Source organism: Drosophila bipectinata, chromosome XR (genome assembly GCF_030179905.1).
Source record: "Drosophila bipectinata strain 14024-0381.07 chromosome XR, DbipHiC1v2, whole genome shotgun sequence".
Taxonomy (NCBI): Eukaryota; Metazoa; Arthropoda; class Insecta; order Diptera; family Drosophilidae; genus Drosophila; species Drosophila bipectinata.
Window position 1 is genome coordinate 13,123,927 of NC_091735.1, and position 14,128 is coordinate 13,138,054.

Below are 14,128 nucleotides of genomic sequence, written 5' to 3' on the forward strand. Positions count from 1 at the left end.
ACATCAACATGTCCAAGCACGAGTTCCATCGCGTGTCAATGTTTTGGACCAAGGTCTTAATACAACCTTCTGGAACTCCCTCATTGGACTGAGCTCTTCGCAGCTGGTCCATTAATGCAGGGCTATGCTTAAAATGCATCACAATTTTTTTTACTTTGTCCAAAATATTAGAAAATGACGAAATCTCCTTTACGGTATCATCTACTAGCAAGTGGATTGTATGGGCCAAGCATGGAACGTGTTTCCCAATCCCAAGAAAACATTTTGATGCGGCTTTCATGTTATTGGCATTATCTGTGGTTAGTGTTGAACACTTAGACCGACTTATATTAAATTCAAAGCAAGCGCTCTCCAATAATGAACTTATATACTCGCTGGTATGGGACTAAATATAATTTTTTTTTTTAGTTTTGGTCTACAGGAATAACATATAAGTGACAAATAACTAAAATGGACAATACACAAGACAAACACGATTCACAATCACTATAACACACCCTTCAAATACATATTCAATAAATATTATTTATATTTAAATATTAACTAACCTGATCCATTCTAACTGAGTTTAGGCAAATCGATTCCAGAAATCCTTCGTTTATTACATGCGGCGTTATGGTAAGAAAAGACAGAGTAAAATTTGTCGGTGAATGCAAAGTGATCCACTTTGTCAAAAACGGTCTTAATTCTTGAAGCAATTGGGTGTATTTGTCTTCCAACAATGTGTTGTTACCTGGAAAACAATATATATATTTAAAGGTGTACTGACGTGTTGAAAAAAAAAATTATAAAAATAATTCTTACCTTGGACCGGCCAGGAATTTTAAATTGCGGAACACACTTTTTAAGAAGGTATGTTAGGCCTTCTTTTTCGACGCATCTGACAGGCATGTTGTCCTTGCAAATCATAAAAACAAGGGCCTCTGAAATCTCATTAGCCCTATGTCCATCGCCTAAAATAAAGAAACGGTTAATAAAAACGGATTACACATTTCTTTATACATGTACATGAAAAAATCATTTCATTTTTTTTTTTCTTTCTTACTTTTTAAAGTCTCCAAGCTCCGGAATGACTCCGATATTGTTGGGTATTCTCCAATTTTGTTTTTATACACCTGCATAAATATTTCAGAATTAAAATTGAGGATGATGGTAAAATAATCAAAATGGAATTTAATTTTTTGTGTTTGCAACTGTAAACGGCCGTGCTTACGGCAGATCTTCGTATTCACATAATGTATTTGTGTGGGCACCGCTAATATATATATTTATGTGTACAACATGACGCCGTAATTTGGCGCCATTTTACCGCGAAAGTGTAAATTTTGTTTCGTGTGTGTGTAAAAAATGTAGGTTTCGCAGTAAAATGCCGCCAAATTTCACACACACGAAATAAAATCTACACTTTCGCGGTTTAATATATGAATTTATTTATATATACAAACCTTTTTTCACTGACACTTTACGAAAAATTCGTTATGTTTATTTTTAACATGTGACGTTAAATTGGTCGTGTTACCACTTGTTTTTATTATTTTATTACTCAAATTACACCTCGCTTTTCCGTTTTTGACTTCACTATAATTCTGTTTTATTAGCTTAATGTCCATTTTTCTCAAACCGCCGAGCTTCACATTTATCAATTTGATCAAAGAGTGACCAACGCAGAAATATCAGATAATATCAAAAAAAAACTATCGCACACTCGATATTTGGGGAAAAAAATATTACGATATAAATATATTATTTTTCCCAAAAAATATCGATATATTGATATATTATCAACAACCCTATCAGTTTTTAAACGGAGCGCGATGAAGAAGGTTGGCCTGCGCTTCGGTTGACCTTTGTATGTATGCGTGTCACACGTTCACATACACGGGTGTATAGAGGAAGGAAGTGAAGGTAGAACGAGACGGACGTGGTCGTGCCGCGTCCCGCTTTTCGCGCTGTTTCCCGGCTTCGCGGGGAGTAAAAAAACAAGTCTGTGAACTCCTAGGCACATAACGTGGCTCACCTGGGATGCAGGAACGAAGGGTTCCCCGTGGCTCCGTTTTCCCGGCTTGCTGGCCCCGGAGCAAGCTTTCTCCCTCTCTTTTGGTGGCATCGCTTTTCCCGCGTTGCAAATTCGCACAAATTGGGTTGTGCTGGTCAGTGATGCGGATCGCAGTACCAGCTGGTACCTGAAGAGGGCGCCACTTGGCGCCGTATCGTCGCTGCTAACGCCACCCACAGAGGGCGGCACTAGGAGAAATTTTTATAGTGCTCTTATGAGGGCGGGCGAGATCTTAGGAGCGGTGCATAAGGTCATGGACCCGACCATAGTCCAACCCCTCCGCCGCGGCGGTGCACTCTGGAAACGGGGCCCTGGCGACCGAGCAGGGGCGGTATATCCCCCATCGTAGCCCTGATGATCACGCCCACCCTCCCCCTTCTTCCCACTACAAATCCTCGTAGCGTCTGTCCCATAATGGGCGGCTACGGGGTCTGCGACTGAGCCATAGTGGCCGGCAGCGAACCTCAACCTGGCAGAAGGTATAAAATGCAAACCTGGCAGTAGGTATAAACAGCACAACTGGAAGAATGATGGTTAACAACGTAAATACTCCAGGTGGCAACCACTCAAGTGAAAATCCACCCGTGGGGAAACCCACGGTCGGGGCACGGATTCTGGAGGCCCCAAACACCATTCAACCCACGACTGACGAGGCGGTGGCTAGCTTGGCCGCCCCGGCAGTAAAGGCGACAAGCCAACAAAGTGCGGAGCAATCCTCAGCGTTTCTGAGCAGCTCCAGGACGAGGAAGGACGAGGGAACAATCCAGTCCATCAGAGCCCCAGAGATCGACTCCAGCCAAGAGGACGAGAGCGACAACAGAGCAGCCTTGCTCCAGCATGCTGGCGGAGTTAGAGGCGATATTGGAGGACATTATCCAGCAAACGCACGAGAAACAGATGAGGATCATCAATCTCAAAACGAAGAGGATGTTCTGCAGGATGAAGGAGCTACCGGAAGGCCTTAGCGGGATCCTCTCCAACCCCAGCGATGTAGGGACAACGACGGTAGCGGCGGAGGTCGTCTGTACGAGGTGCGGTCAGGCAGATATTGCGAAGACAGACCAGAGAACGCAAACCCTCCCAACCCGGCGTAAGGAAGCGGCAGCCCAGACCGACCCGTGGCGACGGCTTAACCAGGACAGCGCGGCTCCATCACCAAGAGGCGCGCCACCGGCCTCGGCAAAAGCCCCGAAAATCCGAGCAAGAGAAGGGCCCACCCAGCGGACTTCAAGCCACCCCGACGCCAGGACCGCGGGAGTAGGGGGCCAGAGCATGGCCGCACAGACCGCAGCGCCAGGACCAGGATGGGAAACAGCATCACGGAGGAAGCCAAGGACGTCCAAGGGAATGAAGTACAGCGAGGTGCTTGCCTTGGTCACCAGACGGCAGGACGGCCAGCTGAAGGAATTCAGCCAAAATGTCCACAAGGTGCGCCGCACCGCTACGGGGAACCTTCTGCTCGAGCTGGCAAAAAACCGTATGGATAGCACGGACGCCATGAGGGAGAACCTCGAAAAGGTACTACAAGTGATCCAGCTCAACCTGAATCACTGCAGAGCGGCGCAGGACCTTCTGCGACACAGCGTAGGCGAGGTGAATGCTGACATAGCTATTCTCAGCGAGCCGTACAGCGTCGGGCCAGGCGAGGAGTGGGCGACCAACAATCAGGGCAAGGCGGCCATTTGGATCTGCAACAGTTCCGCGGAAGGACCATGTCAAGTAAGAAGAGGCGAAGGGTTCGTAAGAATCCAGTGGGGAGGTACATGGTGTATAGCTGCTACCTAGCCCCAAGCCTCTCACTCGATGCTTACTGCAAGGCTCTAGAGAAGCTTGCGGTAGATACCGGAGGCAAACACCCAGTGCTAATAGCAGGTGATTTTAACGCGTGGGCACAGGAGTGGGGGAGTACCACCACGAATGCTAGAGGCAGAGCCTTGCTGGAGATCCTAGCACCCCTGGACCTCGCCCTTCTCAACGAGGGCAACCAGGATACCTACAACAGAGCAGGCGCCGGTTCCATCATCGACCCGACCTTCGTCAGCAGTAGTCTGGCACGGACTTCAAAGTGGGAAATCGCCGACATCTACACGGCCAGTGAGCACGAGGCCATACTTTGCTCGCTTGGAACCAGCCAGGCGATCTCGAGCATTCACCCCTGCGGCAAGGCGTTTCGGCAGGATACGCTAGACGTCCAACAATTGGAAACCCATATGCGAACGGCGGAGCTTGATCTCCACGAGACAGCCAACGAATCGGCGGAGGCCCTTGCTACGGTCCTTGATGCGGCCTGCGAGGCAAGCATGAAGGAGCGCACGAACTTTGCTCGGCATCACAAGCCGGCCCCGTGGTGGACAAGCCAAATCTCGTCTCTCCGCAAAGAGTGCCTAAGGTCTAGACGATCCCTGCAGCGAGCTCGAGGCGCCGACGCGCAGGAGCAAAGGCACCTTGAGTTCAAGGCAGCTAGGAAAGCGCTGAAAACAGCCATACGGGACAGCAAGCGAGAGTTGTTTCTCAAGCTATGCGATGAAGCGGAACACGACCCATGGGGACAGGCGTACAGAATGGTGTCAAAAATGGTCAAGACGGGGAGCCAGCCCCCCTCCGACCCGGTAGCACTGAGGGCGATAATTGACGTCCTGTTCCCAAGCAGTAGAGCGGAGGGAATCCGCTCGGCTATTGAGAATTTGGAAAACAAGTCGGTGGAAGCAGTCACAGCAGAGGAGGTGCTAGTGGCCGCTTGGAACCTAGCCTCTAAGAAAGCTCCCGGTCGGGACGCGGTGCCAAATCGAGCGCTAAAAGTGGTTCTGGCCCAAATACCAGAAAAGGTAGCAGCCATTTACAATTAGTGCCTGTATGAAGGATCCTTCCCGAAGGTGTGGAAGAAGCAGAGGCTCCTTCTGCTAATGAAGCCAGGTAAGCCACCCGGAGAGGCCGCATCTTACCGACCAATCTGCCTTCTAGACACGGTAGGCAAGGTACTGGAGAAGATCCTGGCCACGAGACTCCAGGCGACGATAAGCAGGGAAGGTGGACTGGCAGAGGAGCAGTACGGGTTCCGGAAAGGGAAGTCAACGGTGGAGGCCATTATGAGGGTAAAGAACCTGGCAGCAAGCGCCATCCAAGGCACCAGATGGAATGGGGGTGCCAAGCAATACTGCTTGGTTACCACCCTGGACGTGAAGAACGCCTTTAAAACGGCGAACTGGTCGCGGACTCTCCAAGCCCTGAAGGAGCTGAGGATCCCGGTATATCTGCTAAAGATGGTGGACAGCTACCTGAGCGATAGAGTACTCCTGTACGACACGCGGGAAGGGCAGAAGGAACGAGTGGTCTCCGCGGGAGTGCCCCAGGGCTCTGTACTGGGGCCGCTCTTGTGGAACACTGTGTACGATGTAGTCCTCCGATTACCTATGGAGGAGGGTACTACCATCGTAGGATTCGCCGACGATATAGCCCTAGTGGTGGTGGCGAAGACAGTTTGTGGGGTGGAAACCCTAACAAACTCCGCTGCGGCGAAAGTTTAGGCGTGGATGTCTAGCGCCGGCCTTCTCCTCGCCCCACATAAGACGGAAGCATTGCTAATTTCGAGACGGAAGAAGGTCGAGACTGCGACAGTACTTGTAGGAGGAGTGGCCGTTACCTCGAAGAGAGCCATAAAATACCTAGGGGTCTGGCTGGATACAAGGCTCTCGTTCCGAGAGCACCTCGAGTACGCCCACAGGAGGGCGAGCGAGACGACGAGAGCCCTCTCGCGGATGCTCCTCAACATCAGAGGCCCGAGGCAGGAAAGGCGAAAGCTCATCACTAGCGTGGTGAGCTCCCAAGTCCTCTACGCTGCCCCAGTGTGGGCCGAGGCGATGGGAGTAAGGTATTACGCTCGGGGAATCGAGGCAGACCTCCGCCTCTGCGCGTTATGGACATCCTGCGCCTTTAGGACGGTATCGGACGACGCGGCCCTAGTGATCGCAGGGCTGATACCCATCCAAGAGCTGGTCCGAGAAAGGAAAGAGCTGGCCAATATATATTTGTAATATATATATGTAATATATGTCAGGACAGCCTTTCTTCAGTGTCGGTCAGAGAGAGGGAAGTGAGAGTCACAAGTCTGACAAACTGGCAACGGCGATGGGAGGAATCATACAAGGGACGCTGGACGTTTCGGCTCATTCCGGACGTGGGGAAGTGGACCGGTAGGAAGCATGGTCAGGTAGACTTCTACCTCACGCAGGCCCTTAGCGGCCATGGGTGCTTCCGAAGCTACTTAAAGCGCTTTGGCCACGAAAGCGAGGACTTTTGCCCGTCGTGCGGCAGTGGAGTCACAGAAGACCCTCTCCACGTCCTCTTCGAATGCAGGAGATTTGTAGAGGATCGCCTAACCATGGAGGAGATCCTGGAAGAGCCCTTCACACCCAGCAGCATGGTGCCTCTAATGCTGCAGACGCCGGGGAAGTGGGAAGCCATAGCCGTATATGTGGCCAAGACTATGATGGAGCTGAGAGCCCTGGAGAGGGCACGTAACGGGCGGGAGGAGTAGGGCGTCAGAGTTGTGCGAAGCATTGCTTCACGGCCGTACCGCACGACTTAGGTCCAAGCTCTTGCAGCCCAGTCAGGAAGAAGAAAATGTACAGTAGGTCTATAAGATAGTTTGTAAGGAGAAAATAAATACGAATTTAAAAAAAAAAAACGGGTGTATGTGTGCGTGCGATTTCGTTTTGAAGCCAGCGCGCAAAATTTGGATTTTTGTTACTTTTCAGGCTTGCTACCCTAACAAAATTCGGGTATTCGTAATTGAAATGATGAAAGAAATTATATTATTTGTTATATTATATTTTTTACTATTTCAGCATACATTTTTAATTTATTTAGGAATAAGATTAAGTGTTAGTAGTAAAATGTTTTCTGTATATATATTTTTAGGAATCATTAAAAATCAATATACTGAGAAAGTGTCAGAGTATATTTCAGTCGGAGTCACTTTAAACGCCGATTGCTTTTAAGTTTTTGTTGTTCTGCAAGAGGCTTGTGCATGCCTACTCCAACGATGGAATGATTTTTAGGGGAGGGTGAAGACACGAAAACAGCTGATGGACTTGTTTACCTTTTTTGTTTACAATTTTTCAGGCACTTGTTATTAATTTGGGTTAATTTAATCGTTAATTTAATAATTTCCTTATATATTTTGGAACTTTAAAAAAGTCGCCGCTCGTATTTATTACAGATATATATAAATATATATATCTTTTTTCATTGGTTTTATGCTTTTATATGGATTCTTATATGGTTTTATGATCTATAGTGCATATCTTATTGTATGATCTGCAGTGTAATTTAAAATATATACATGAATATAAAAATGTCACTACCGTATTTACACACCGTCATTTCCCTTTGGTATGCCTTTGGAGTTCTTGGCAATGAAAGTGTTAACTTGCGCGCCAAAACTATTTTTTTTCTGGTTTGTTTTGATTCTTGTAATTTTTGATTGCCACTTGGCTTACCCACCCGCCTAATTTACCCGCCTAAAATATTGCCATATGATGAAGAAGAGGAAAATGGTTTAATCGGCATTCTATTTTTGTTCTGTGAGGAGCGTTTTTCGTGAGGACCTAATTAAGTGCTGATTTTTGTGAACAAAGTGATTAGTATCGGTGTGTTTATATATTTTTCGGAAATATTTTTACTAAATGTATAATTTTCGAGGGTCCGTGGCTACATCATCATCAATTGCAAGTATAAATCTAGTTATTTAAACCTTAAATAATTTATTTAAATATTCGGTTTAAATATTTTTGAAATGAATCGGCTTAATGTTAGGAAAAATGGACGCAAGTGCATTATTGCATTCTGCCAGGGGAGTTACAGGGATTCATCACACTCCATTCGAATGAGGTTGTTTTCTTTTCTATCGGATGATAAGAATCTTAAGAAATGGGTTGAATTGTGCCAATTGGATGATACTTTTAATAGACGAACTGCGCGAATTTGTAACAGGCATTTTGAAAGTAAATATATTGGGAAAAGTAGGTTTAGAAGCAATGCCGTACCCACTTTAAATTTATGTGACAATTCACTATTGCGTCCGAACAGTACTGTTCCATGTGAACAATTTGAATTTTGTGATGATGGGGCGGAAGAACCAATTGGCACTTATATTAACCGAATAGGAAGGAAAGAGTTCTTAAATAGGGTAGGTAGCCCTTCCAATTTAGAAACTCCCAACATAGAAACTTCACCTCAGTTAGAAGATTTTTGTTTGAATTGCCAGAAGAGGGAAGAAAATGAGAGATTTAATAGAAAAAAGAATTATGAGATGTTTCTTAAACTAAAAAAATACAAAGAAAAAATGCAAAAAATGAGAAGGGCTTTTGTTTTAATGAAAAATTCTAGTAAACGCAAGGGTATGAGAAATAGTAGAAAAAGCGCCCTAAATTTATTTCATAATTAATTTATTATTTTAAATAAATTACCTCATGTTTCTGATGAGGCCAAAACATTATGCAAAATGCTGCTAAAAAAAATCGAACTTATATAACAGCGCAGAAAAAGTGATAGCCCAGAATATACATTTTTATTCTTCGCGAACGTATGAGTATATGAGGGATGTTTTAAAGTTAAAACTTCCTGCCAAAAGTACGTTGTGTCGATGGGCACCTGATTTTCTAGAAAACCTCCAGAAAATTGTTGGTGAAATGAGCGAGAAAGGTAAAGCAGTGATCCTTTGTGATGAAATAAAAATCAAAAAAGGACTGCAATATAATAGCGCTCTCGATGAAATTCAGGGATTTGAAAATGATAGCGAAAAAAGAACTCGATTTTTAGGGCAGCAAGTATGCGTCTTCATGGCTAGAGGCTTATTTGAAAATTGGAAGTACGTTTTAAGCTATACTGTTTCGGCTAACGGTATTAACCATGATTGCCTCATGAAAAAAGTTGAAGCGAACATAGAAGTTTCGCAAACGTTGGGGTTAAACGTACGAGCGTATTTAAAAAATAATTTAAATACGCCGGATGGAGATGTATCTTGGGATATAATAAGGAAATTACACCAAATTGAGTCTAGAAATTCAACGAGGCTTTGTCTTAAAGTAACGGCGAAGCATATAAATCCAAACTCATTTGAAAAAATGAAAGTTAAATATGCAACACAAATATTTAGCCACACTGTTTCGGCCGCAATCCGAACAGTGATTAATTCTGGCGGATTTGTGGAATGCCGAAATAGCGCAGAAGCTACGGAAAATTTTATTGAAAAGGTTAATAAGCTCTTTGATTGCCTCAATAGCCATGTTTTGTATGAAAAAAATCCGTACAGGTGTGCACTGCAAAATAATAGTAACGTTCACAATTACCTCTTAGAAATGAGGAATTATTTTGCAGAATTTAAATATCCACAAGTGGTACATTGCATTGACGGCATGATGTTAACAATTTCATCAGTACTTGCACTATCTGAAAGTGTGTGGAGCTCCGAAATCTTTTATTTACCAACCGCGAAATTGAATCAAGACCACTTAGAAAACTTTTTTTATTTAATAAGGGCTCGCGGAGTAACAAATAACAATCCATCGATGTCAGAATTTAATACAATAATGTCAAAAATGCTATCAATGAAAATATTAACTTCAAAATCATTATCTGGTAATTGCGGCCCAGATGAAGATACAATGTTAATTAATGTTATCCAGGACTGCAGGACTATCCAATAAAACTTGCAAAGAGTTAAAAACCGACGAAGACAATACCGATTTCGAGATGTTCTCAGATGACGAGACGGAAATTGAGCAAGTTTTGGATATTGCAACTGGTGACGAGTTTGATAGCATTGCCTTGCGATATTTTGCAGGCAATATTTGCAATATTATATATTTTTTAAAATTTTGGAAAAAAAAGATTGCGGAGTATGTGCTGATCTATTAAAGAAAACAAGAAAGGAAAGCTAAACCGGATATAAACCGGTTATATATATATATATTAAAACCGGATATATATCGCAAACATCGGATATAGTTGGCCGATCCTTATGGGAATATGAATATATAATCCAATTTCAGTTCACCTTCGACAGTCTAACCGATCGGTCGTGCTCTTTCGCGAGACGTCTACGTAGCGCAGCTTCAAAACAACAACACAAGCACAAAGAAAACGAAATAACGAAATCTTCTTATCTCTACTCCAACTGGAGCGACGGACAATTTTGGCAGAATTTAAGCGGCCTTAAAGTTTGTTGACCCCACAATGCTGGACCCTCCAGATATCTGGAGAAAACACCCTCCAGATGGTATATATTTGGTTGCAACCAGAACGGACGAAGATTCCCAGCCCCTGGCTGCAATCTGCCCGTTCATTATTAAGAAGACAATCGACAATACTATTCAAGGTGAAGTTTCAAGTTGTAAGAAAACCAAAGACGGCAATTTACTGATTAAGACTAAAAACTTATTACAAGCCGAAAAACTTAAGAAACTCGTCAGTATGCCTTCCAACACTCCATATGTCGATGTCCCCATTAAAATATCTGAACACCGAAGTCTTAACTCGAGTATTGGGATTATATATTCGAACGATTTGCGAGGAATTGATGAAAAAGTCATCTTGGACAACCTAAAGTCGCAAAAAGTTGAAAGAGTCAAGAAAATATATAAATATATTCCCAACCAGGTTCTTAATAAAACTCCACAAAACGAAACGGGTCTAATAAAAATCTCATTTAAGCTAACCCATCTGCCAGACTTTCTCTATATTGGTTATGAGAGAGTTGAAGTGCGTACATTTATACCGCGTCCTATGCGTTGCAACAACTGCTTTAGGTTTGGTCATACCGCAAAGTTCTGCAAAAACACACCAACTTGCGCCAACTGTGGTCTCGATGCCCACGTTAACTATGAGAACTCAGAAATTTGCCAAAACAAGCCGAATTGCATAAATTGCTCCCTTAAAAAACTCCCAACATCTGACCACCATGCCCGCAACAAGGACTGCCCTGTCTTCCTGTCGAACAAGGAAGTCCAGACCATTAGGACCCTACAAAAAGTTGACAATAGGACAGCCTGGTAAAAATTAATCTAAATACGCTAAACTTTTTATCTCCCCCACACAAAACTGCAGCGTTCATGGAACAGGATATAAACTTCCTAAAGTTCTCATCGGCACTAAATAGCTTAAAGGGTCACACCCCAGGTCAAGATAAGATTAACTATGACATGATTCGACACGTCGCTGAATCACTGAAAATGAGAATTATCCGCTTTTTCAACAACATTTTAAAATCTTTTATTCCTCAATCGTACAAAATCAGCACAATTATACCTAACCACAAACAAGGCGCAGACAAAACCATGACGAAATCATATAGACCTATCTCCCTCAACCCATGTTTATCTAAAACCCTTGACAAAATAATCTCAAAGCGGCTATGGTGGTTTGCTACAACCAACAAGCTACTGAACAGCCGTCAACTCGGATTTAAAAAAGGGAAATCTGCAATGGATTGTCTGCTTTACGCAGACGCTCTAAATAGCAGAGCCCTCGCTGAAAAAAGACACATATCCATTATATCTCTTGACTTCGCAAAAGCATTCGAAAAAATAGGTTTGCATACCATCACAAATCAACTATCAGTACGGGGCTGCGGCCCATTAATTATCAAATATGTGATGAACTTCAGGTCAAAAAGGAAAATAAGAGTTCGTGCCAATGATAACACCTCAAGGACACACCCTCTCCACAATGGCATTCCGCAGGGATCTCCCCTCTCGGTAGTACTTTTTCTCATTGCGTTTAACAGTCTCTCAGATATAATCTACAAGCACAAGGAACTTCAACACACAGCTTATGCGGACGATTTTAACATCTTAATACCATTGAAAAAAGATAAAAACATTTCATTCAACCTCGACATGCTGTTTACTGAAATCAATGAATGGTGCCAAAAATCCGCCGCAATGCTTTCAATTTCAAAATGCAAACACATCCACATTTGCCGGAAAAAACAATGTTCATGCCAGGTCTCTACACAATCCGCAATTATAAACACAGTTAACGAACTAACTATTCTAGGTCTGTCCTTCAACACAAAATACAAATATAAACCCCACTTCAATAAATTAAACAAATCACTACAGAAATCATCAAATATAATAAAATGCCTTTCCAGCGGAAAATACAACAGCCACCCCAACACCCTTGTTCAAATCGTCAAAAGCCTATGTATTTCCAAAATTGATTACGCTTTACCGATATACGGTAACTCCTCTAAGTCACTTATAAAACCAATTAAAACGTTAATTAACTCAATCTTGCGAACATCTCTGGGAGCCTTCTGCTCTACACCCACTTTCAATCTATACCTGGAATCTAACATCGAACCATTAGAAACCAGAATCGAACACTTACAAACAAAAACAATTAACACTATCATGCACGCAAACGACACACCTCTAAGAAAAATTATCCAACAGATAACCAAAAACAACACAAAAAAATATCGAACCTCAACGGTCGACCGGTGCATTTCTCGAAGTCTAAAGCTAGAACTTCCAACCTCTCTTCCTCATAAGCCTAAACCAATATTTCCGCCCTGGTTTCTAGATATCAATCTAATAGATACCCGACTAAGCCATCAAAAAAAATTTGATACAAACAAGGAAATATTTGTCCAACAATTTCTAGAAATGAAACACCAGCTCATGAGGAAGAACTTCACGCTCCTGTTCACAGACGGATCCTTGAACAAGGAAGTAATTAGCTTTGCAGTAACGACAGAAGACGAAACCCTTAAACAAGCTGTCCTCCCAAGCTACTCAACAGTCTACACGGCAGAGGCGATTGCTATTCTTGAAGCCATCAAAATAGCAGTCAAGATTAGAGGGAAATTCTGCATCTGCTCAGATTCCCTATCCACATTGGAAGCAATAGCCAACATAAACAATGCCAGCTTTTATATATCGTCAATCCGCGACCTTCTGCTTAAACATAAAAATAAAATCAAACTCCTATGGGTTACCAGCCACGTCGGAATCAAGGGCAACGAAAATGCCGATGCAGCAGCGAAAGGAGCGACCATCGCTCCACTATTTTCTACAACAAATGTTAACCGTGGAGACATCAACAAACATTTAAAATCTGAGTCCATCAAAAAAAAACTATAATCTTGCAAAAATCATCGCAGTGGAACCAACAAATTAATCCTGAAGCAATAAGCATAGCCGACTACAGTAAAACTGCACAGACCTCCAACCTCCCAAGAAGAGAGATTACCAAAATAATCCGGCTTCGACTTGGCCACACCAGACTCACCCACGAACATCGCTTCTCACAGATACCAAACTATCTATGCCAGTTCTGCACCACGGACACCATATCAATCTCCCATATCCTTGACGACAGCCCCGCCCTACAAACACATAGAACAAATTTTCCAAATTTTAAACTCTCGGAACTATTAATTGACCCTAATCCTGCAAACCTCCAGCTAATTCTAAACTTTCTTAAATCAGCTAACCTTTTGCATCTCATATAACTTTATATGTTATTAAATTTATAAATAATTTAAGTGTAAATAACTTGTTACCACACGTGTAAATAATCATTATTTTTTATAAGTTAAATTTATAAGCAAATATGTATGTAACACTTTCCGGCCGAAAGCCACCGCAGCTATGGCCAATCCCCATCTGTACCTTAAGTTTGCAACTTTTGAGTGCAGAGTACAATAAATAAATAAAATAAATAATCCAATTTATTACAATACAAAATCTAAAAAAAGTCCCAAACTTCTATCTTCAAACATACCAAAGTTTGTATTTCTACCAAAAACCATTTCCGATCGTTTAGTTATATGGCAGCTATAGGATATAGTCGGCCGATCCTAATGAAATTTGGTAGGTCGGATCAACTGACCAAATATATAATCTGTACCAAGTTTCAGCTTTCTATCTTCAAAAACACGAAAGTTGGGTCATTTCCGATCAATCAGTTATATGGCAGCTATAGAATATAGTCGGCCGATCCTTACGAAATTTGGCATGTCGTATTACTTTGCCAAAAATGGCGCTTATGTAAAATGTGAACTCT

General features: G+C 43.0%; 1 long non-coding RNA gene across 1 annotated transcript in view; it reads right to left on the reverse strand.

Moving 5' to 3' along the window:
* Nucleotides 1–814: 814 nt before the first annotated feature.
* The window catches only part of LOC138925516 (uncharacterized), a 72,459-nt gene continuing 59,145 nt past the window's right edge, over nucleotides 815–14,128 (reverse strand). Inside the window, exons 2-3 of the long non-coding RNA XR_011441747.1 lie at nucleotides 1,046–1,115; nucleotides 815–953 (exon numbers count right to left, since the gene is read on the reverse strand). This is a non-coding gene — a long non-coding RNA (uncharacterized lncRNA). The remainder of the gene's footprint in view (nucleotides 954–1,045; nucleotides 1,116–14,128) is intronic.